The 26,510-nt window shown below is 38.0% G+C and overlaps 1 protein-coding gene and 1 pseudogene across 10 annotated transcripts in view; one reads left to right on the top strand and one right to left on the bottom strand.

Moving 5' to 3' along the window:
- LOC145662670 (putative fatty acyl-CoA reductase CG5065) overlaps positions 1 to 26,510 on the bottom strand; it is a 323,802-nt gene that overhangs the window by 66,194 nt on the left and 231,098 nt on the right. The window contains exon 1 of one of the 10 annotated variants that reach the window (XM_081728480.1): positions 15,968 to 16,102. The exons of 8 other annotated variants lie outside the window; for them this stretch is intronic. The gene's annotated coding sequence lies outside the window, so the exon portion shown is untranslated. Of the gene's footprint in view, positions 1 to 10,961; positions 11,003 to 15,967; positions 16,103 to 26,510 lie in introns of those variants that run through there. One more of the 10 variants, XM_081728482.1, reaches the window with a different exon arrangement.
- On the top strand, positions 19,120 to 19,548 carry LOC145661586 (protein GVQW3 pseudogene; annotated as a pseudogene).

The following is a 26,510-nucleotide window of genomic DNA, read 5'->3' as shown; positions in this document are numbered from 1 at the left end:
GATGGTATTCTGGTGAAAGTCGAACAAGACCAGCATATACGGATACGCGTAAGCCATCATGACATCGCCAATGACTTAAATATCTATTACAAACACTTAAACTGTTTGGAGAAAGCCAGCTACAAAAAGCTCGACGTTTGGATGCCACATAATTTGACTCAAAAGCATTTATTCGATCTCATTTCCATCTCCGAATCTCCACTGAAAAGTAACGAACTCGGGCCATTTTGGAAATATTGATCACGAATGATGGAAAATGGATAACCTATGACAACAACGTGCGGAAAGATTGTGGTCGAAGCGGGCAGAACCTCCACAAGTCTATGGCAAAGCCTACATTGACACCAAGGGAGGATATGCTGTGTGTTTGGTGAGATAGGAAAGGTATTGTGCATCAGAAGCTGTTGCTACAGGGCAGAACGATAGAGGCGGACTGTACTGTCGACAATCAACGAAAGTGCAACTAGCAATTCAAAAGGAATGACCAGAACTAGTCAACAGAAAGAGTGATGTATACCACGCTAACAGCGCCAGACCGCATAAATCTTTAGCAACCCGTCAAAAGTTGAGAGAACTTAACTGGAAAGTTTTACTGCGTCCATCGTACAGCCCGGTCCTGGCACCCCCAGACTATCATTTGTTTCGGTCTTTGCAGAACTCCCTGAATAGTATTAAGTTAGTTTTAGTTTTCACCATGTATCACAATTTTTTGACCAGAAACCACAGAAGTTCTACAGCGGCGGAATTATGGTGGTGTCGGAAAAAACGCCATACGTTCATTGGAAAAAATTATTATTATGTGGTTTTCAAAGTACAAGAAATTTGTTATTAATTTTGACCTCCAAAGTCTCAAAAAGTTTCAGACAACCTGATATCTACCAATTGTTCTACCCATACTGTAATTGAGTTATTCAGAAAGGGATTCGACCCGATTAGATGTAGTGACGTTCGTCTCTGATAAGTCGTATTGTAGAAGCAATCCCAAAAAGAAAAATATGTAACTGGCGCGAAGCGGGTGTTCAAGACGGAACGAAGAGGTTACAGGTACAGCTCGATGATTTTCTAGGGTAGCCTGCGAGATAAATTTCCTCGGAGGTATATCTCCAGTGTTGCCTATGTAGTTTGCCAGTATTTTTTAAGTACTACTTTATCCCCCCACTCTGTATTGAAATGTTCTCTCACAGATAAAAGCTTCTGAAATAGTCACTGGATAGAGATATCTGACGGAAATGAACCAACATATTAAAACATACCAAGTGCTTCGCATCATGAATATTTTGTTGATATTTCTCATAAAGATGAGTTCGTTTGTGGAAAGTGTTGACAATGAGCTTACCTATATGATCAATTGATACTTAATGTCTGCAAGAAGTCCGTACTATAAATGAAAACGTGAAGAAAAAAAGATATGCGTCATTTATCTACTTTTCAGACAAGCGAAGTTTTATTTCACTTCAAATTATCACAATGCATGAACATTGCAGTTAGTGATATAAAAACGCAGTGAAAATGGATAATATCTGGACATAAATATATATATATATATATATATATATATATATATATATATATATATATATATATATATATATATATATATATATATATATATAATTTCATTATCTGACCAAGAACATAGATTGTTTTCCACTGAAACTGCAGTTTTTACATAATGAACTCGAAGACTGAAAATGTTTCCCGAGTTCACAATACATCTACGAGACAGTAGATATATATGTAGCAGTAGTAGAAGCCACTATTTGAATGTTATTCCATTAATGTTCCCACTTCTCCTCAACGTATATCTCCTTTAAATCGTGCCCTACATGTTAATTCCCGTAAGTACTTGAACCATTTCACTTGTGAATAATTAGTAACAGTATGAACATTATTCTGTATCAATAAGTCCCCAACAGAAGGTACCTGCCAAGATAACATAATTTATAGTTGAAATATACTCACTTCGATACCATTGACTATTCGAATTTGCATATATTCTAATAATGTAATATATGACAAAAAAAAAAAAAAAAAAAAAAAAGCATAAGTTTAACGTTATAGGTTTGCTCCTTAGTTGAAAGTGGGTACAATAAAACAGCCTATAATATCCCGTGTACATCCCCGATTCGAATGAAATTCATACCATACCTGTAAAATGTGTGTCTATGATAGGCAGGCTGATAGTAGTTTTTAAGGAGGGAATGCTGCTAGTAGTTTAAAGATCATCGGACAATATGACAAGGGTAACTGTGTGTCGATTACTGTTTGTGCCTTCAATATCTGCCTATTATGCAATTAAGTGACACTAAGCATGCCCATATAACAGAGTTGCGAGAGGTGGGGTGGGCGTTACGCTGTCACCGCTCGCGTAAGTCCTGACATGCTAGTGGTCCATCGATGGAGTACAGGATAGGACGCAGAAAGCTCCAACAGTTGATATATCTCACGATGCAATGGGAAGCAAATGTTCAGAAGAATCGCTTGGGCTGTCTTAGCTGACAGGACGATGAACCGCCAATGTAATCCGAGTCACCACGGTTTCTCATATAATCAAAGAAACACTAAATAATAGATTTTTTGCAAGCAGGTCTATATTATCAAGCAGCATTTCTCTGACACCAGCTAATAGTTGAGAACGTTTCTGGTAGTGTCTGAAGAGACTGCAATGGTGCAAGGAATAAAAAAAAGATTGTCGTATTCAGCGTTGCCAATTTTGTGTGTTTTGGACACAGTGACGGCATGTGCATTTCCGTAGATGTGAAGGTAAGAGGGAAATTCCAGTGTTTCTGCACTTGTCATACAGGACCAACACCTAGTATTCTGAAGTTCGGGGAAATAAGCTACATCTCCTATTCCCTCTGGTCAGGGAAATGTGACTAGTGCGTCATACATTCGCCCCGTTGTCAGTTATGTCCTCCGACCACATCTGTTCACTTTGCGATATCCTATCTTGCAACATAATAACATGAGTTCCCATACTGCCAGGCAACCTCGCATGTTCTACTAAGATACACCTTGCACTGTGGCGTGCTGAACGCGCATAAGCATGGGTAGGACATGAAGGACGGCGTAGCTGATCTCCGTCAACGACTAACCCAGCTACAAAAAGATCTATAGCGAGAATGGGATATTGTATCTGAGACAGGTGTTTAGGATCTGTACGGACGACTACCCACGCAAGCAGGTGCTTGTGTGCAGGGCCGTTTTTAACCTCCCCGGCGTCCTAGGCACTTCAAATTGTTACACCCCCCCCCCGACTAATACATTGCACTCATCTAAAGTATATTATAATTGTTTTTCTTTTTAATTCTTTCATCATGTTGATGTTCAGTTTATCATATTGAGTGACAAGCTAGTAGTTTTAAGTGGACGGAGGTTGCATTTATAGGTTTCTCGTAAATTATTATAATTAAAAAGTGCACAAGGAATCATTTGCACAGTCTCGGTTTTTGTCTGCTAATAGCAGAAAACATGTATTTTTTTTCCTAATATTAGTACAGCTAATAATTTGTTTTCACTCCCCAGTTATCCTCAGACAATTGTCCTTATTTATTCTTATTTATCAAGTAATATAAATCGCTATTTTCAATTAACGAAAGTAAAATTATATGTATCACATTTACATTAGCAGCCGAGATCTACTTTGTAACCAGGTAGCTCAACCGGAACGGAAATGACGTTTCCTGCACCAGCGTATTTTAATTTTTTCTCTTTTTTGGCCCTCCAATTTTTTGCACCCCCAAATCTTTCGTGCCCTAGGCATGTGTCTAGCGTGCCTAAGCGGAAAAGCGGCCCTTGTTGTGTGGCCATTCGGGGTGGTGTACACGTAGCGTTAAGGTGCTACTGAATGTATTTTGAACATTTTTATAACATGATTAGAATGTCTTACGAGTTATGTTAGGATTACTATCACTGTCCACAAACTTCTTGTGTACTAACTTTGGACCAGACTTGTGAATTCCTATAGGGTGTTCTTCGTTTTCATCATGTAAATTATTACATAATTCGAGAAATGAGGTAAGATAAACGCAAGTTATTTTCTGAGTAGAGAGTCAAATTAAGCCGACTGAATAGTGTTGCCAACGAGACTAGATTTACGGTTGTCTCATCTCGAAAAGGTGTAGTGAAATACTTTCTTGTATCGAAAAGCGTATTTGATTCTATTGGAAGAGCTCTGTTTCGTCTCGCATATTGTCACGAAAATTCTCTTTTGTTTTTTCTCGTGGGCAACACTAACTGGCACAGAATCTACAAAACTGCAAGTCATAAGTAATGTACTACTAAGCCACTGTTGCATCAGTCAGTTAATATTTATCGATAACTATTAAGCAAAGAAGAAATGCACGACGTTACATTAATCGGTAATTAAATTTTAATCATCTTAGAAGTGTTAGTCATTTGTACTCATTTAAATACGTACAGAAAATAAATAAAAGGGAAGATTTGATTGCATATATTTCTAATACGGTTCAAAGTTCGCATGCATATTTCAGTTTACATCATTAGGAATGACTGAATTACATACATAGCTTGTAGCTTAATTATTCATACAGAGATAGTTATTCTTGCTTATCTTAACCATGAAGTAGAAAAACGTAAATAATGAACCCGAAGAAATAACAAATAAGCTACAACAAAATGAAAAGAACGTTCAATCTGTTCGAGGGAAATATTTGCCTTTCTCCACCGAAAGACTACAATAACAAAATCTGGTATTAAAGAAATCAATAGTAATTAATGTTTTCCTAAATTACTACCACTGCCAAAAAATAAGTATGTCGTGGCTAAGTGGTTAGCGTTCTCGCCTTGGGTAAGGGAAGCCTGGGTTTCACTTCTGGTGGGAGCAAAGGTGTTTCGGGTTGCATGTTAAATTAAAGGTTCACGCTCCATATGCCCTTAGGGCTGACACGAACGTTGAACTTTTCAGCATGAACATAACTAGTACGAAGGGTACGGGCGGATTTCATCATCAGCTTCTTTTAAACACAGAGTTAAACCATTCAAGAAGTGGAAACAATCTGATACACATTTAATAAGTATTTGTGTAGGAAATGAAAATGATTACTATGACGGAATATGCTAATATAAGATTGGAGAATACCTAGAATAAGAGAGAGCTAATTTTCCTGTTCGCAAATGAAAATTACGAGATAGAGGAAGAACACGATGTTCCACGAAAGTTTGACCTGGCCTCCACCAAAGGTTGCTTTCGGTTCGGAAAACAGAACGTGGAAAAAGTGAATTTTGAAAGTTTTTTTTTTTTTTTTTTTTTAAGATTGTATGCGCAGGTTCAATTCTGGATGGGAGTTCATGTTCGGTTCCAACGCTAAGCTATATATTTAAACTTCAGCCTCGGTGATGAAAGGAACGTTAGCTCAGAATAAATCAAAATAAACACAGACTCACGCACAACTCCATCTACGGAAAAACATTTAGTTTGTAATTTTCCTGGTGTACTCTATATATGTACCCCACTAATTAATAAGCAACAGCTGATTTCTGGATAATGGATATTGCACTTCTCTGTCTTTACTCTGTTGGGTGACGCAACTTAGTACGACTCAAGTAGACTAAACGCGCTACTAAAGTCCAGTCACTTATCCTTAATACGTCAACACTTAATGAAGGTCTTTGGGAACAGTTTAAAAATGTGCAGTATATTTTCTTTTTTTAAAAGTCCCAGCACTTATGATAACATTACTAGATAAGTAATCATACGAGATAATTGATATTTCGCTCAATCATACTGCATTGATAACACTAAACCAACTCTAGTAAAATTGGGTTTCAAACAGGTTACTGCAAACAGTTTCATAAAATAAATGGCTTCAAATGTTTGGATTAGTTTTTAAGCGCAAGAAAACAATTTCGGTTCCATTTCGAGAAACATTCTACATAATTCTAAAGTGGACAATTTTCTCTCCCTATATTAAGTTATTTTGCTTGCTTTGTTATTCTTGACGCATTTTTTCTGTTTAGTTAATTACTTCAACTTTTTTGTTTATCATGTCCACTTACTTTGTGATTATTTTATCGCTTACCTTCGTTCATGTACTGATATTCCCTCTATCTTCATTCATAGCGTGATTACTTCGATCATTGTCATACCTCTGTTTCCGTGCTTTTATTAAGATTACTTGTTCCTATCACGATTGTATTCTTTCCTATGTTCAGTTTTATCCTCGCGAACGTTCTTTCCTTACATATGCGCCTGCCATTGTCACTTATGTTAATTTTATATAGTCCAAACACTAGTATACACATATATATACACACGTGGGTCAGTAAGAAAGCTAGTTGCATTCCTCTGTAAATATTTTCGGTCAAAGGCTACTTTGATGAAACTGTGTGGCAATACTACAGACATGTAGCTGTATCGTATGACGTAGCGGCTTTCACGAAGCAAGTTAAGGTATTCTGATAATTAGTTGTAAACATGTCTCGACAGTTGCAAGTGGCGTCCAAATTTGAAATGCGTGCAGTGATTCGTTTTTTGTGGACGAAAAGGTGTAACTGCACTGACATTTATCGGCAGTTGCATGAAGTGTATGGTGAAAATGCAATGTCACGTCGAGCTATCGCGAAGTGGTGCAATATGTTTGAGAACGGACGTACAGATATTGATAACAAATTGCGAACTTCTGACAAAGTTTAGGTGGGAAGTGTGGGATCACCCTTCTTAAAACCCAGACCTTTCACCGTGTGACTTCCATGTGTTTGGTCTCATGAAAGACGACCTTTCAAAGCGACGATACCACTCGGATGACGAAGTGAAAGCTGCAGCCCAAGAATTGTTATCGGGCATTGGACGGGATTTCTCTGCAGAAAGCACAGAAAAACTTGTACTTGTAAGCCTCGACAATGCTTATCTAAGCTGACGGAGGTAATTATGTTGAAAAATACACTGTGCATGGATCTTTACGAGGCTTAACTTGTAGCTTATTTTTCACTGGACCAGGGACGATCTTGGTATTTAGTTTCAATTTGATCAACTTCTATTATGATTGGATGATTCTTTATTGATTAGCCAATCAGAGTTCAGAATATTCCGTGTTTCTGTTATATATGTCTGTTAAAAGAATTTTAAAATTCTTAACAATGACTATATATATGCAATTTCATTTATTTTCGATAGTGTCTGAAGAAGGATATGTTAGATATCCGAAACTGTCACATTTATTATTATTATTTTATAATAAAACGTTACTTTTCTCAGCCTTTGTTTTTTAATGTAAGTTATCGAATACACAAGGGAAACTCTGGGTTCAGTGCATAAAGTGTCACATGTGGGCAGATAATGAATGCGCAGGTGCTGAACGTAACAGTATGTGTTTGGCTATTGCCACTAAGTTTATGGACTTACATTTGGTAGTATTGTGGTCTTCTGCACCACTTTTTCTTTTGCATATTAGCATGTTTTTGTACTGGTAGCCCATATTTGCACCCCATTTCTTGAAACGTGATTTTGTAGTGTGTCAGAAAAATGTAAATATACAATATTAGTAATCTGTTATTTTCAATTTTCTTTATATCTTGTGTAGGAAATGTCACATAGTCTTCAGTGCAGTAATTTAATTTGCTCGACTTCCATGCACCTACGAGTTATTTGTAATCAAAAAGTGGTAGTCCATATTTGCACCTTTTCCTCTATATATATATATATATATATATATATATATATATATATATATATATATATATATATATATATATATATATATATATATATATATATATATATATATGTATAGGCCTACTTGAGGTATGTATATATAGGCATATGGCTCATTCCACATCAATTCAACACAGTGATTTAACATCATCATCTCAGATTTTAATGAAATTTGGTGCGTAGATGCCTTCTCGATAGACTAAGAAAAATACCAAATTTCAACTTTATATATCGATCACTATAATTGAAGGTAGGGCTATGTAAAGTTTGGGAAAAGTACCCAAAATAGCATGTTCAATGTATTTTGAAATTCGAATTGTGGCTATCCTAATTAAGCTAGAGAGCTGATTGAGGTGTCCCTTTACAGCATTTTTGATGCTCTTTCCTGTGGCGTATAACATTATATAGGCTAATACAGAATTTGTTTTTCAAAATCAAAATCAAAATTTTACTTCAAATTTTTTTAAAAAGTACATATTTCAAATTTTGAAATTAATTTCATGAATAGATAGTACTCTTGTACAGCACCTGGCAAAGTATGAATTTGGGATGATAATGGGTTCATTGTTAAAAAATTCAAAACTAACACGTAATTTTTCAATAATACTCTGTACAGAGGGTAATAACACAAGATTGCTAAGTTTTACATTTCTGTGAAAATAAAAATGAGTACTTAATTGAAGAAAGAGTATAGATGAGTCCATATTAAAAAACTTTTCAATAAGTAGTAGGATATGTTTATCATTTGCAGTTTGATAAACCACATTTGTTCGGCATACGTAACTTTGAAGGAGAACATAACTTCTTCCAATGGGAGTTATAGAATTCACTTTTGTCAGAACGTCCACTGTTAACATCCACAGAACATCACTATTTCATGGATGTAAGAATGATGGAGATGGCCTAGGTGGATGAAGAAAAGTTATTACTTCACCAAGTTCTTCATTTTTCTGTAAAACATGCCCTAGTTACTAATTTCCTTCATGACAGCGGTGACATAGCCTGATTGAAGTTTATTTGGAGATTTTGACACTCCCTTTTCCAACCCTGCAAACAATCTGAAAATTTTAATACAATTTGTCTTCATATTGAATATGATCCCTCCCTGAAAAGCTGTGGATTCCCCAAAATAAATTCGTGCGTACGTCCGTGATAACCAGTGCGCTAAAATGGCGTTTATACAATGAAAGCTGGAATTTCAAAATTAACAGTTTAGTATATCATTCAAGAAAACTAAAATTTCCAATTGATAAGCTACAGATGAAGTCGATAAAGTTACCCTACTTTTTATCAATATATTTAAGCAAAGTTAAAAATATTGTAACTACGAAACAGACATTCAGGCAAGCAGAGAGATAAGAGAATTTGTTTCGTTAGCAGGAGCGGCTTCAGGATTTTAATTTTGAGTAGGCCATGTTTTAAATATTATATATATATATATATATGATTTATTCCTTTGTAGCAAATATTTATTTATTATCTTTTAGACGGTTATATTTTCAAAATTCTGGGGTAGATCCTGGCCTACCCGCTGAAGCTGTTTCAGTTCGTTTGGTTTGTTTAATCTTATCGTCCTTATATAACAGCGAGGTTATGTAGGATTTGAGACATATTACTTAAAGTGGCATCTGAATCACCACTCGGTTTCCAGCTGGGAGAAATGTTGTGCGCACATCGGGACCTCTTAATTACAAGGCGAAAATTAAATTCAACTAACACAGATGATCGACATACACTATGTGATCTAAAGTATCCGGACATCTGGCTGAAAATGACTTGCAAGTTCATGGCGTCCTCCATCGGTACTGCTGGAATTCAATATGGTGTTGGCCCACCCTTAGCCTTGATGACAGCTTCCACTCTCGCAGGCATACTTTCAAGCAGGTGCTGGAAGGTTTCTTGGGGAATGGTAGCCAATTCTTCACGGAGTGCTGAGGAGAGGTATCGATGTAGGCCGGTGAGGCCTGACATGAAGTTGGCGTTCCAAAACACCCCAAAGGTGTTCAATAGGATTCAAGTCAGGACTCTGTGCAGACCAGTCCATTACAGGGATGTTATGGTCGTGTAACCACTCCGCAACAGGCCGTGCAGTATTAACAGGTGCTCGATCGTGTTGAAAGATGCAAATGCCATCCCCGAATTGCTCTTCAACAGTGGGAAGCAAGAAGGTGCTTAAAATATCAATGCAGGCCTGCGCTGTGAGAGTGCCCCGCAAAACAACAAGGTGTGCAAGCCCCCTCCAAGAAAAACACGACCACACCATAACTTCAACACCTCCGAATTTTACTGTTGGTACTACACACGCTGACAGATGACTTTCACCGAGCATTCGCCATACCCACACCCTGCCATCGGATCGCCACATTGTGTACCATGATTCGTCACTCCACACAACGTTTTTTCACTGTTCAATCGTCCAATGTTTACGCTCCTTACACGAAGCGAGGTGTCGTTTGGCATTTACCTGCGTGAGGTGTGGCTTATGAGCAGCCGCTTGACCAAGTTTTCTCACCTCACGCCTAACTGTCATAGTACTTGGAGTGGATCCTGATGCAGTATGGAATTCCTGTACGACTCTCTTCAACTGTCGGCGGTCTCTGTCAGTTAACAGACGAGGTCGGCCTGTACGCTTTTGTGCTGTACGTGTCTCTTCACTATCACATTAGACACAGTGAACCTAGGGATGTTTAGTAGTGTGGAAATCTCGCGCACAGTCTTCTGACACAAGTGACAATCAATCACCTGACCACTTTCGAAGTCCTTGAGTTCCGCGGAGCGCCCAATTCTGCTTTCCCACGATATCTAATGACTACTGAGGTCGCTGATAATGAGTATCTAGCAGTAGGTGGCAGCACAATGCACCTAATATGAAAAACGTATGTTTTTGGGGTGTCCGGATACTTTTGATCACATAGTGTACGTGAAAACGTCACTATGAAATTCACACGATTTGTGGCTTTTTAAATTTTTTTGTTTTTGTTTACATCAATTCTTTTTTTAACACCTGGTTTAAATCAGCCAATCCGGCTGTTGTACCAGTGCTAAATGTATACTTTTTACAAACCACGTTTATTTATAGTAACATTTTTAATTGTGAACTGTGTATTAATATTATTTGAGTAACATTTATAAAACTAAAGTTCAAAAATATCAGCATTTAACTTAGCTTTAAGTTAAAGTTCTTGAGCTAATAAGTAATGCCAGCAGATTACAAGTCTGTATGATATGTTGTAGAACCATTAGTTCACCCTTCATATTTATTCCCAGAACTACAAAAAAACATACTTACATTTTTCAGCTAGGTAGTATTGAAAACTATGGTGTTAGTTTGAATTTTTTAAACAATGAGCCCATTATCATCCCAAATTCGTATTTTGCTAGGTACTTTACAACAATACTATCTATTCATGGAATTAATTTCAAAATTTTTAAAATATGTACTTTCTGAAAATTCTTGAAGTAAACTTTGATTTTGATTTTGAAAACACAATTCTGTATTAGCCTATATGATGATGTACAGGTACATCAGGTGGCTCAGTGGTAGAGCCTTCACCTTTGGTGCATGGGGTCCCGGGTTCGATCCCAGCCCCGCCAAGTGAACTTTGTGGTGGACAAACACCGTGTGCGTTGATTTCCTCGGGGTTCTCCCGTTTCCTCTCACTTTCTTCATTCCACCTTTTCACTCATTTGTGATCATCACCGTCTCCTTTCGCCTAGCCGGCATGAGCGTGGGACGTAAAACTCAAAACTCATTTTATTTTCATTTTTATAATCCAACCGACCAATGTTGCACGTACTGTCCTACACACAATATTCCTCTGCTTTCTCGACTGATTTAGGAAAAAAAAGCAACAGAAATTAAATTAAATATTTAAGTTTAACGTTCTTTTAGGCTAGTGGAGACAATGATTAAAGCAAGTGAAAGATGAAAGAATTGGTGGAATGAGAAAGTGGAAGGAAATGGAAGTACCCCGAGAAAACCCACAAACACTATGTTGTCCACTAAAATCTTACTACGCCGGGGATCGAACCAGGAACCCTACATCAGAGGTAAGCACTCTACCACTGAGCCACCGTGCAAAGAGGCAACAGAGTTAAATGATGGATGAGTTGAAGAGTTACCTTTTACTTCCACGATGTGTTGGTCAGGAAGATATACAGTATTAAAACGGTGTCAATCGCATGAACATACTTTTAATATTTGAACCAAGGACTAGGTACAAAAATGAAGTAACTCCAACTAGGCGAAGGGGCCGCGGTGGCTCAGTGGTAGAGCGTTCACCTCTGGTGCTTGGGGTCCCGGGTTCGATCCCAGCCCCCGCCAACTTTGTGGTGGACAAACACCGTGTGCGTGGGTTTTCTCGGGGTTCCTCCCACTTTCTTCATTCCACCATTTCATTCATTACTCATCATCACCGTCTCCTTTAGCCTAACCGGCATAACCGTGGGACGTAAAAACCAAAGATTTCATTTCCAACTAGGCGATTCTTACTCCAAACACTCTAAACGTTTCTCATTCAGATGGGTCTCCACAGGTGAGCGAGATTCTTCTCCAGACGGGTGTACACTGCAGCATTTTGTGTGATAGGCAGTTTACCTCTTTTAACTCTTAATTTATAAGCATATTTGTATTTCTTGTCAATTGAGTTTAAATGAAACTTTTGCTCAACATTAGCGAAGCTATGTCCAAGAGTTATACTAGCGTGGGAGAAACTTAATGGTGAAAAGTTCTTTTATATCAGTCTTAGCAGGCTGGAGGGACGAGGTGTGGTACAATTCACTTTCTTCACCAAGAATGCTACGAGGCAAATGGGTATCGATGTAATGTGAGGAAGAAATGGGGCATTCAGAGTACACGGAATCAAATTCAAAAATAGATAAAATTTATGCGATACGTTTAAGTACATGAATTTTTCTTTACATTATTACGTCATTGACAATATCTGGACATGAATCTCGTAAATTCTCAGAGGAGCTTCAGAAGGGTATCTTAAAGATGAAATACGTTCAAAAGGACCAAAAGTTGACTTTATTTCCTTGTTCACTAAACGTGCCAAATAATGATTTGAGAAGGAGGGACTGGGTATTGTTTAAGATTATTGATTTTGATTTTTTAGTGTGTTATTGATTTGGATTGTTTTATTATTATTATTATTTGTAATTTATATATATATTTTAGTGTCTAATTTTTTAGTGATGTAGCTTTGTATTTTCACGAATTATATGTATTTTATGTAGTACATGCTTATAGCATAGTGACAATTTCTTAATTTGAAATGCTTAACTGTGAACAATTCTTGTTTTGTCTACGAGTTCAGTGACAGATGCCAATGAAATATCATTGTTAAGATTAGGATTAGAAATTAGATTTCTGGGCTTTTGGTATCCCTGGCCAAGTTAGTACGTCAGTATATGGGATTATGTCCTATTATGTACCATCCCGGCATTTGCCTGGTAAACCTCGGAAAACCTCATTCAAGATAGCTGGCTTGAAAAATCTTTTGCACTTTTTTGACCGAACGTTCCCACTGGATATTGAACCCGGGATCCCTCGCACCAAAGGCGAGAACGTGTTAGCGACTATTCTCTGCGGGGCCACGAAATATGTCTTACAAATTGATTGGATTGGATTGTAGTTTAGCGTCCCTTTCAGCAGCGAGGCTATATGAGACGTGGACCTACTGATTAACGTGGAATCCGAACCACGTGAGCTCCCGGTCTCACAAATTGAATGAAAATACACACACTTTACACTTTCTATTTAGTAGAAAAATAAATAAGCTTTTACTGTTTTTTTTTTAATTTTGTTACTTTTTTAATTTTACCTAGAGTAGCACAACTCCAAAACTTTTTTTTTTTTTTTTAAAAAAAGCAAAATTTCCGTATTCAAATATAATATTAAAAGAAGAGGAAATAACACAAGAAAATTCGATCTCGAATTTGCGAGAGGTCTCTCACAAGAGACGACTACTTCATTTCTCGTCTCGCAGATTTCTCGTCCATCACTACTCTAATACGCGGTGACAACGTAACGGCTGAACATTTTGAAAGTAAAACGTGATTCTGCTCTACACTACCGTGCATTCAAAACACCACGGCTACAACCACCAAGAACAACACTAAATTATTATAAATCCGCGAATGATGTTAAATATCTCGAAGTTTAATGCCCACTATTATGGCCTACGTTAAAAGGGAATTATTGGAGACCATAATATCCGATATTGAATGTTTAGATCTGAAAATTACATATAAGATGTAATTTTTTAAGGGTTCTTTGCTAAATTCTCATTTATAATTAATGATGGAATGAAATGAAATTTCTAGTTTTACGTTCTATGTTTGTGCCCTTATTAATGGAAGTGAATGGTGATGAAAGAATAAGTGTAACAAGAATGTGGAAGGAAACGAGAACTTGGAGAAAATTCACGGAACGATACTGTCCACCATAAAATAGCGTAGCCGAGAATCGAAAAGGGAACCTTTTAGTAAAGGAAAGAACTCTGCCACTACGACGCTGTGCCGCCCTTAAATCTATGGTGTCGCTAAGGATTTAGCTTTAACAAATCACTGCAACAAATGAGTCATTTTCACCAGCAAGGACAAAATTAATGAAGTCGGTTTTTTTTTTGGGGGGGGGGGGCGGAATACACTCTAAAGTTTCTTCACAAGAGTGAACAAGAAAACGTTCCTCTTTCAACCAGTTATAACACTTAATAATTATTAATATTGTTACTGAAATTTATGTTATTATTATTACTTAGGACAATTAAAAACTGACCCGAAAAAATAATATGTCGAGTTCGCCCTTACAACCCGGAACGCCTCAAATGATCACATAGTAAGCAAGGAGAGTATTATATTCAAATTTTATAATTATATCCTCGTTCTTCGCTGGACTATAAAAATATTAGCTGGATATACGCCGTATACTCCCTATTTGTTCCTCACACTTCTCTCAGCAGTGTACTTCCAAGTATGTTTGAATACGCAAAATGCCTTTGAATCTAAGAATAAAAATTTATCTTACCTCTGGCAACCTCTGATGCATAAAGACTAAAGAAAAACTGTTTAGTGTATAAATGTACTTCCGAACATGTAATCTTTACTTTGAAGTTAACTTATGATAGTCTTGTTCAGAATGGTTCAAGAACCTCTAAACAGTGATACAAGTAGCGTCAGCCCCGCACCCATTGAACCCAAGCACTTATCTTTTTATGTAATATATTTTCTAACAGAATATGGAACCTAACGGAGAAATAAGCATTCGCTAAATTACAGCACTTACAAATATTTCAATAATAGCAACTTTCATATATTTCTTTTTAATCTACGTGAAAATACATTAAGTTGGATGATAAGTTGTGGAAATTATTATCAAATTCATCTAGTAAGTCCAAGACACTGGATATGCACACTTTCATATTTTTAAAAAGTAAGTAAAAATTAATTTGAATCTCACTAATTGTGCTTTCTCTCATTCACTTAAGACTTCTATTCACTGAGAAAAATAGCTTAAAGAACTTAAATTCATAAATAAGTTTTTAAGTTAATAGGAATAAGAGCTTAAATTAATAAAGTTAAATTACAAAAAAAAAAAAGAAAAAAAGTAGTTAAAGTGTTACATGGGGTGTTAGCGGACACACGCAGACTGTTACTGAGTTGAATGCTTTTACTGTTACAAAGAATAGACAACTTTTCATTGTTAGCATAAGGTGTAAGGTAAGATTATTAGACATCCACGTTTCCCTGGGACAGTTCTCGGATTTAGAAATGTTATATATTTTTAAAAGAATCTTATTTTGGTAATATAAAAGGCAAGCATCCCCGGTTTCGTTGAAAAAATCTTTGTAACTTCAGCACAAGACTGTCTAACGGATCTTTTCAATAACGTTAATAAGTTATCTTATTAAATCCTGATCGTCGAGAAAAACTTTGTTTTATTTGTGTTCTAAATATATATATATTTTTTATTTGTTTTATGTGAGTTGAGTATCGAAGCTTTGATACTGTAAAAAGAACTGAATTATTGATTTTATGTTTTCATTTTTTAATCCTTTCCATGCTATACGCTTAATTTTGTAATTGTAATGTTATCCCACTGACTTTAATCCTTTCGAATATGTACTAGCCTATACTCACATTAATCGAATCTTAGCTACGATTTTAAAATAATCGTTCATTCAAACATTATTACATATTAATTTGTTTCACAGCTAACAGTTTTCAAAATTGTATGATTTAATAAACTGAAGATGAATGAATGAAACTTAATATAATGTAATTGAAACTTACAGAACATATTAACTCCTCTTTCGTCCAACCTTATTTATTCACTTATTTCATATGAGGCAAATGCAAACAATGCCATATGCAGTTATATCTATATGGATTTCTGAAGAAACTGCACTGTCAACACTTACTGGACAAGAAACGACTGACCGAATACTGAACAGTTATATCAATAATATACCTCTCGTCGCCTTCAACTTTGCGTCAAATGAGTTTGTACCAGTTCCTGTATTGATAATATGACAAGCAAACACACACACTAGTTATCAGTTCCAGATAAACACGAGCATCTTGAGTCTACTACACCCTTTACAATATTTTTTTTCTTTTAACATTCTTACTTCTGATAAGGTTGTCTCATAACTTCCAAGAATGGTTTATCATCGTCACATAGGCGCTTTTAGAACTAAAGAGGTTTTCCTATTCGTGTAATTTTAGGAACTGTTAATTCAATTTACACATTATACAGCAAAATATTACTTCAAATTCATATACGGTTTGCAGAATATTAGGTAACAATACTATTACGGGATTAGTTAGGCAATGTTTTCATTACTTCACCTTCATGGTGAGTGAGAACTTAAGCTAAGACGGAACCCTTGTTATATATGGGAAACGAGATGCGAAAAAATATTGTAACTTATTGTCTAGTTACGTTTGTAAAAGTAACCTGTCGATTCTCGAAAAGCTTTTCTTATCTTGGTTCGAAAATATCTAGACTCACTTTGTAAATTTATGTACTCCCCTTCTGGAAATAGCCTTGGTAGAATTTTGCACTTAGGAAATTCCAATGTTACGTAGGGATATCTGATGAATAATTAGTATTAATTTAAAAAAAAGGTACATATCACGCACGTTCCTTAATCAATGCTCATATCCAAACGAACATGAAAGTCGATCACAACTTAGTACTAATAAATGATTTTATCAATGCATACTTTTTAAGTATATAAGAAATGCAAAAATAGTGACGAAACTAACCTCTTAAAGGTATCAGTAATATAACAGAAAGAGTATTATATAAGTAATCAAATATTAGACAAAAGTTCTCTTAACATAAAAATATGATTGAATAGGGTATAAACAGTTTAATAGTTAAATAATACAAAGGTTATTAGAAAAGTTTTGCAACACGACGCAACTAGGGATGGCTAAAATTTTCAAGAATCCGGATTCCCGAAAATATATTTTCCGGAATCAGAAATTTCACTTTCCAGAATTTAGAAAAAATCCGGATTTAGGATAAATTCCGATTTTAAAAAAAATCCGGAATTTGAAAATTTCCGATTTTGGAAAAAATCCGGATTTTTCCGAAATCGGAATGTGTTAAATTTCCGAATTTCGGAATTTTCCGATTTTACTCTCCGGATTCCGGAAAGTAAATATTCCGGAATTGGCCATTCCTAGACACAACCATGTGTCGCAGGAGTTTGCTTCCTGATGCATCCTGAGACATGTTCATATTTTCACAGTAACCACTGTGCCAAGTCGATGAGGAGTTATTCATTTGGCAGTGATAGTCTAAAGTGTTTGCTATGATATATAGGTCACGAAATGAGATACAAGCAGTTTTGCGGTATACGGTAACTTCGCGCGTCATTTAAACATAGACCAGTGCTTAGAAGAAATAACTCTTGCACTGGGCGTTGTCTGTCCACATCGTAGACTATATTCAGAGGGTACAGACAATTCCAAAGAGGAAATTTCACTCTGGAGGATGCTGAGAGAGCGGGAAGACCACGAACGTTAGCTACGGAGGAAAACATTACTGTTGTTAGGAAAATGCTTGACGACGACGAATGTGTGATCTATCAGCAGATTGAGAATACCTTAGGCCTAAATGCACCAGCAATTCGTTCGATTCTGCATGATCATTTGCACGTGAAGAAACTTGGTCATCTCCGAGTGATGCATAGTCTAACTAAAGAGCAGATGACATGACGTGTGACATGGTGCCGAGAGACACTGCAAATCTTTGATATGGGGCAATCTGTATGTGAACATCATCTTAACAGGTGAGACACTTGGTTGTACTATTATGATACGAAGACCAAGACTCAGAATAAAGTTTGGGTCTTTGATGATGATGATATACCTGTAGCTGGCAGAAAATTCCAATCAGTAAAAAAGAAAATGATAGCTGTAGTTTTCAAATCGAATGGAACTTTGGAGCGTGTCGCTTCATACACACAAAATACAATCACAGCTAAGTGGTACATTGAACAGAACCTGCCTAAAGTCATAAAATGTATGAAGAATCTACGACTAAATTCAAGAGTCAACACCTGACTCCTCTATCATGACAATGATCAAGCTCACCGCGCGAAAGCCTGCACCGAATACTTGGCTACTACAGGACTGAAACTTCTTGATCACCCTCCTTACAGTCCAAACCTTGCTCTCTTCGACTTTGCACTGTTCCCGTACGTGAAAATGAAGCTTGAAAGGATGCGGTTTCCCAGTGATGAGAATCTTCTGACGGATTGGAAAAATGAATGTGCTTTACTCCCAAGTGAAACTTTGCAGATCTGGTTTAACGATTGGTTTCGGTGGATAGAGAAGTATATTGAATGTGGTGGAAATTATTTTGAAAAAATAAATAAATAAATAAATAAATAAAACTGAATTGTAAAACTTTCCTAGTACCCTTGTATTGCATAAATAGTTTACAGATAAACCATTAAATCATGTAGTAACAAATGACGTGGGTTTAACTTCGCATCTTTATTATTTCTTATCTAATCTACTTACAAGAAGGAGTTAAGCATTCGTAATGTACGATGTATTCAGATGATGTTGAATTATCCAGGAAACAGGATATGATTATATTATGACGTATCAGATTGCAAGATTTACCCATAAACCACGTTTATAATTAGAATATGGCTACCTTCAAATGTTGATAAATGCTTATTCATTGCATTTAGATAATTTTATCAATTTATAGTTTTTATACTATTTATATATATACGAGGTTTGTCCGGAAAATACGTATAAATGTTGACTAATTTTATTTTACAGGTTGCAGTCACCGCCAGGTGGCACTACTGCTGTAGCCAATCCCACCAACGCTCAGTTCGAGTCAGAGCGCTCTGCGTGTCAGTAGGAGTGTGTGGCTGCTTGTTGAAAGTTACCCTATTTCACCTGCCGTCGGCATGGAGCTCTCTCTGATTGAGGAACATCGCATCAACATCAAGTTTCTTGCAAAGCTAGGTACGAATGGCCGTGAGATTTTTGAGTGTTTGAAACAAGTGTACGGAGACAATTCTCTGAAGGAACCAACCGTGAACAAGTGGTTGTTAAAAAGGTTTCGGGAAGGCCGAGAAGACGTGAAAGGAGACTCTCGCCCAGGACGCCCGTCGACATCGAGTTCTAATGAAAATGTTGAACGAATTCGGACTTGTGTTCTTAAAGACCGTAGATTGTCAGTCAGAATGATTGCTGACGAGCTGTCAATTCCCAAAATAGTCTTTCACGAAATTCTGACACAAAAACTTGAAATGAAGAAATTGTGTGCGAAAATCGTACCGAAGCACTTGACTCCAGAACAGAAAGCAAAGAGGCTTGAGTGCTGTGAGGATTAGTTGGAAGCAGAGGAAAGAGGGGACTTTCTCAACCGAGTCATTACTGGAGACGAGTCCTGGTTTTACGAATTCGATGTGGAGCTCAAATCTCAAAGCAAGGAATGGAAGCTACCAGGAGAACCGAGAACAAAAAAGTCGCGAAAAGCAAGATCCAACGTGAAGACAATGTTGATTGTTTTCTTTGATTCTAGGGGCATTGTTCACAAGGAATTTGTCCCTCCCGGCCAGAGTGTGAACGGACAGTTTTACGTGGAAGTTTTGAGACGTCTCAGAGCTCGTGTGGCCCGAGTTCGACCGGATTTGGCACAAGGGAGCAGGTAGATCCTTCATCACGACAATGCGCCCGCTCACACGTCGCTCGTTGTGCGTGAGTTTTTGGCCCGAAGGTCAATCACCGTGACAGACTACCCGCCTTATTCACCCGATTTAGCCCCTTGCGACTTCTTCCTGTTCCCGAAATGCAAAATGGTGCTTCGGTGGCGGCACTTGGGAGATGTGGAAGCCATCAAGGCAGAAACGACACGGCAACTGAACAGCATCCCAACTGAAGACTTTCAGCAATGTTATCAACAGTGGAAACGGCGTTGGCAGAAGTGTATCTTGTCTAAGGGAGAGTACTTTGAAGGAGACCATATTGTAATACCTGAATAATTGTAAAATAAAGTTCTTATTCAACTTTTATACGTATTTTCCGGACAAACCTCGTATATCTTTTAACACAAACAGCGTTTTAAGTCTAAGATTTTGTAGAATTCATTCTGTCCCCGAGACTCATGAAATTTCTCGTCTCATCTCGAAATTAAAAATGTACTTCTCGTCTTAACCCTTGGCTCGTGGACAACACTATTTGCTAATGCTATCTACCTTTAGAAGGTTTCTGAATGTTTGTTTTACCGATATGTTAGATATCTATGTGATATACTTTTAAAAAATGCAGGCCTTGGATAACATTAGGTCAGATGGTTTACTAAGACAATATCATGATAAGGCAGAATAATAATTCGTTACTGATTTTTGAGAAGAAATCTCCTAAGATACCTACAAGTAGATAAAAATGAAAGTGATTTTGTAAGTCGTCGAATCATGGAAAAACTTCTGAACTGATAGAAATGCATTTTTTTTTGGATATAATTATCACCTACCTCGAACTGATTTTTTTTAAAATCATATTATTGATCAAGAGAACTACTACTATAATAGTATAGGTCTACTATTTGTAGTCTGCAATTAAGGTTAGGGCTTAGGTTATAGCATTGCTAGGAGCTAGCTAAAAGTTCAAGCTGAGTTGACTAATTCGAATTTAACATTTTTTTCTTAATTCATAAACTAGAAATACACATCACTGAACAAAGCAAAGTTTACTCAAAAAGAATAAATGTGTTACTGTTTCGCCAATTGAAGCCAATATGTTTAGTTAGTTGGTGAAACCGTTACACATTTATTATTTTTAAATAAACGTTGTTTTGTTCAGTGATTTGTGATTTTAGTTTAAGTTATTTAAAATAGCAAAGCTAGTATGAACCAGTTAGTTCTTAATTCTGAAGCTTATGTAACGTGAAAATGTGTACAATTTAACATAGGATGAGGCCTATATCGGCTCCGACTGGAAATGATAAAGGACCTCAGATTGGTCTCATATTCTAATATATGAGGTTCCTCGTGCCTATATGGGTAGCATACATATCTTCAGCGCAATGAGGTCTGGGTTCGAATCCCGGTAAGAGTTCAAGTAGTTAGGATCCATTTTAAACTGTAGGTCTACGTCTCATATATCATCGCTGCTGAACGGTCGCTAAACCACAACTCAACTAAATATTTTTATATACTTGTGAGACTTGTTGCTAATTGTTTTCATTTTTCATTTCACAATTACATTACATTCTTTAGGGAAAAAAGAACGGATACAAAGGTTGTTCAGTATGCATTTGGCCAATTTCGACTTACCTAAAAACTTAAAAGAATCCATGGCGCCAGATCCGTAAGTGCTCGATGTGTTTCCCTTGGGTCCTAACAATAGCCCGACAGCGTAATTTCCACTGTAACAGGCTTCTCCGAAGAACTAGGAGGGGAATCTTGTCCCATTCCCTTTGCACAGCTTTCCAAAGTCCTTCCATAGTTGTCACACGCCGTTTTCCCAAAGCCCGCTTCAGCAATCCAAATCCACAATAGTCTATAGGACTTGCATCTGGAGATTTAACAGGTACCTCATTGAAAAGTATCACCTGTATACCACTTGCCTCCTCCATCTCCCTGCAGAATGCGAGGGACGATCATGAGGTATGTGATGAGGCCTTGTCCATGTGAATGCGCACCAGATTGGCGTCATTTCCGTACATTGTTGGAATCTCATGCTCGTAGATCGGCCGCATGATCTGCTCCTGAAAATACTGCGAATTTATTTTGCAGTTCTTCGCCACCCTACGAATCTTCAGTTTACCTCGGTAACAGTAGCCAGTAACGATCATGAACCCTTTTGGGAAGGATTCTTTACAGACACGGACCCACCTTCTGAAGTTCTTGGCGCCTTTCTCTCGATACATGACGGCTCTCGGTTTGCCACAGTCGGAAAGGTAAATCCATGCTTCATCGAGCGTTACGACGTACATCCACCTTTGTTTTGCCAGATGCCGTTCGTCCAGCTTCCGGGCGTTACACTTTCGTTCCTTTTGGTAGGCATCCGTGAGAAGATGCCCGCGAGCTTTCATGACTTTTTCTAGCTTGAGTTGATGGTGTAACGTCCGACTCACAGACCCCAAAGACAGGTCAAGACGATTAGCCAAACACGTTTGTGTTGGCGGATTTTCTTGCATTGCTATTTGGCGAAGTTTCCTCTGCATGGTGGAGGTGGCCTTGGTGCATTCCCGCTTCCTAGGCAACTTCGTTAGTGATCCAAATGATGGAGCTTCGTTGCCCTTGTACTTTTTAATAATATTTTTTATTCCACTTAAACTGATGTTGCAATCATCATTCTTGCACTGTTTTGTAATGACAGAGACACTAAAGTGGGCGTCATAAAGAGCCGCAACATAGCCTTCCCAAAACCGGCTTAGTTTGGGCGGCATTGTGGTCACAGAGCGGAAACCCACACACTTTGAAACAATTTTAACACAACACTCAAAACAATGGTCCTGTTTTGTGCGTTATTATCGTCCGCGCGGAAAAACAACTCTGTTCCCAGGAAGCCACTGCAGGACGCCACGAGGCAGGTCGGGTGAGTCCATGCTGCCCGGGAGGGGGGAGGAAAAATGAAATGAAATCTTTAAGTTTTACGTCCCACGGTTATGCCGGTTAGGCTAAAGGAGACGGTGATTATGAGAGATGAGTGAAATGGTGGAATGAAGAAAGTGGGAGGAAACGGGAGAACCCCGAGAAAACCCACGAGCACGGTGTTTGTCCACCACAAAGTTCACTTGGCAGGGGCTGGGATCGAACCCGGGACCCCAAGCACCAGAGGTGAACGCTCTACCACTGAGCCACCGCGCCCCCCGGGAGGGGGGAGGAACGAAATCGGCCAAACGTAGGCTGAACAACCTCTGTGGAATATTAAAACAATTAGCAATACCTACTAACTAGAATACCATTGCGGTTAGCTTGTAAGAATTCTTATCTTTTTGTGAAAGCTAATAAGATTCGGATTTCAAGTCAATATGTAGATTCGCGTGTCACATAATTTCGTACGAGATGTTGGGTTAGACGTTGGCATGCAATTATCCATTGCGGAAAAGTTGGTAGTATAATGGTTATAACTTATTATAGGCGCGATCGGGAGACTGCACCTCTGAAGGGGAGTTTCAGAAACCCCAAACACGAGCACGCCGTGCTAAAGGAACCAACAATGTAAACTCCCTCGCCGAGTTTGGAAATAATTATACCTCACTAGAACATCTAGAAACTAGCCAAAGCAACAGTACCACGCCCACCCAATCAAAAACAACAAAATGTCCTCCTGCCAAAAAGCAGCAATCCCACGTCTCTCGCCCAAGAGAATTCCGCCGCTCTGTATCTACGGAGTGGACAAAAAGTTTACATGCATCAAAAGCATCTCAGCAACGTGTGCAATTTCCCCCCAAAGCACTCCACTGCAGAGAATTTGTGAAGATACACTGAATATGCATGGCCGACTAAGCAAGACAGAGGCATACTGCATCCAGTAGAAATATGACTATGGCTCCGAGCTCCAAGGCAGCCAGACCAATGAAAATGGTAATCAGGAAGCTGCTAATAGACACCGACCTCCCATGACATCCTACCGGGACTACAAGCCCTTTAATATCTAGCTCTCTCTGTAACTCAACTATGAGGACGTGCCAGGCCCGACGGAGTTTGCACATTGTTCCCCCTTTTCGTAGTAACAATGGAGAAATATCCCGGCAACTGAAGATTTGAAATGAAATACCTGTTTAACTACAGAATAGCGGTGGAGAACTACAGACAGGATATTCTACGGTGGTACCATTGCCAGAGGGTAAGGCATTCACAGCTTACATGCAGGGCGGCACCAAGATACGTTATGTTTGAGAACTCACATCTCATTTCGGAATGCCCGAAGAAGAACAAAGACCAAACTGGTAAATGCATCTACTGCAGTAGCGACCACCCTGCCAACTACAAACGGTGCCCGTTCCTGAAGACGGCGAATAACAAGAGAACAGAGCACCACAGAGAGCCACCTTCAAAACATCCATCACCTACCTAAAGATAAAAGCAAATACCAACGTCACCAACTATTCAGAGGCAGTCTCCACCTAAACAGACAACAACAGCGAACTAAAACAACAAACAAGCAGACATTCATCAACTACAAGATGATCACCGCTGCACCAAGGGCAGATACGAATGTATCCATCAAATATAACCCACAGCTCCCAGTATTCACTCTAAAGGACTTCATGGACCTCCTGCACGGGCTAAATATCAAGAACTTCCTGGAGGCGCTCAAGACTGGTATCTGGAAAATGCAAATCTCCAACGACTCAGCAACCAGATTAACGGTTATGTTCGAGATCCGTTGCCTCACTACTTGACGATGACAGCCAATGAAGTTTGCACATGACCTCAGGGTCATGCATTGGAATGCGAATGGTGGCCGACTACAAATACCCAAACTTGAAGACCCCCTTTACCGTGAGCGTCTCGACACAGCTGCTTATAGAAACCCATCTGAAACCAAATATTCCCTCAAAATACGTAACTATATCTTCCACCGTACCGACCCTCCTGGACCCAAGAAAACCCTAATGAAGACATCAATTACCCATGATCCTCTATCTTTCCCAACTTTACTCCCTCGAGGGCACAGGAATTACCCTGCATTCCCAGACGGCCTACTCCGAGTCATCTCACAAGTAAACCTTACGTTTGGGTGAATCGAGTTGCTGACTGAGACACATATGAGAAAGTAGTACTAAATGTGGTCAGTATTTCAGTGAAGTTGTAGGTGCGAAGCTCCAGGAGTTTAGGAGATACAGCTACCAGAACATCACATGGAAGTACAGAATAGTCTTCATACAGTTGAAGGTAAAAGCTCTGTAAGACCTCTTGTAACGACAAAAGGTGAATAACAAATGTATGGGTACATATTAGGACTAGGGGGAAGTCATATAGTAAGGGTATACCTGACGGCGGCCATCTTGAAATCCGCCATTTTGAATTAAGTTTTTGTTTCTAATATAGGAATAGGGTCATGTGATACATGATTTAAGGCGCAAATTTAATCAGAAGAACAATGGTGACGTTAATTTTGATTTACGCGCAATTGGTAAAAAGTTACAGGGAAATTAAATATTGTTGCAGCATATGTATGTCCTTTACCCCACCTTGTAAATTTTGTATTAATGATAATAATTAAATAAAAAAGCAGGTGGATAAATATTAGGTCTATGGTAAGAGTTGCCTTGATGGCGGCCATGTTCAAATCCGCCATTTTGAATCAGACAAAAGTTTTGAACAAAACGCATAACAGTGACACCTTATTAATAGCAAATTTTACCATAAATCCAACGGTATAACCAATTTTGCTTTATCATTAACCAGCACCAAATTAAATGGATCGCTCCTTAGACTACTGCTTTGACGGAATTGTTAACAACAAATGTGTTAAGTGTAACTCGATTGCCTTTGTCAGGTGTGCTCACTGTGAGCAGAGCATTTGTGCAAGTTATGCACTCCTTTCTAAACTACAAATTGATTGTACTAATTGAGGACTTTTCTGGAAGAAAGACCCAAGTTCAATTATGACTCAATTCCACTTTGGTCATTTTTCCTTAAATTAGCAACTTGTTTATGCGATAACAAATGCTGGTTAATGATAAAGGAAAATTGGTTATACCGTTGGATTTATGGTAAAATTTGCTATTGATAAGGTGTCAATGTCATACGTTTTGTTTAAAACTTTTGTCTGATTCAAAATGGCGGATTTGAACATGGCCGCCATCAAGGCAACTCTTACCATAGACCTAATATTTATCCACCTGCTTTTTATTTAATTATTATCATTAATACAAAATTTACAAGGTGGGGTAAAGGACATACATATGCTGCAACAATATTTAATTTCCCTGTAACTTTTTACCAATTGCGCGTAAATCAAAATTAACGTCACCATTGTTCTTCTGATTAAATTTGCGCCTTAAATCATGTATCACATGTCCCTATTCCTATTTTAAAAACTTAACCTTAATTCAAAATGGCGGATTTCAAGATGGCCGCCGTCAGGTATACCCTTACTATATGACTTCCCCCTAGTCCTAATATGTACCCATACATTTGTTATTCACCTTTTGTCGTTACAAGAGGTCTTACAGAGCTTTTACCTCCAACTGTATGAAGACTATTCTGTACTTCCATGTGATGTTCTGGTAGCTGTATCTCCTAAACCTCTGGAGCTTCGCACCTACAACTTCACTGAAATACTGACCACATTTAGTACTACTTTATCATATGTGTCTCAATCAGCAACTCGA

This window comes from Thermobia domestica, chromosome 10 (assembly GCF_964235325.1).
Source record: "Thermobia domestica chromosome 10, izTheDome1.hap1.1, whole genome shotgun sequence".
NCBI lineage: Eukaryota > Metazoa > Arthropoda > Insecta > Zygentoma > Lepismatidae > Thermobia > Thermobia domestica.
Note: the sequence above shows the minus strand (reverse complement) of the source record. Positions and strands in the feature narration are given on the sequence as shown.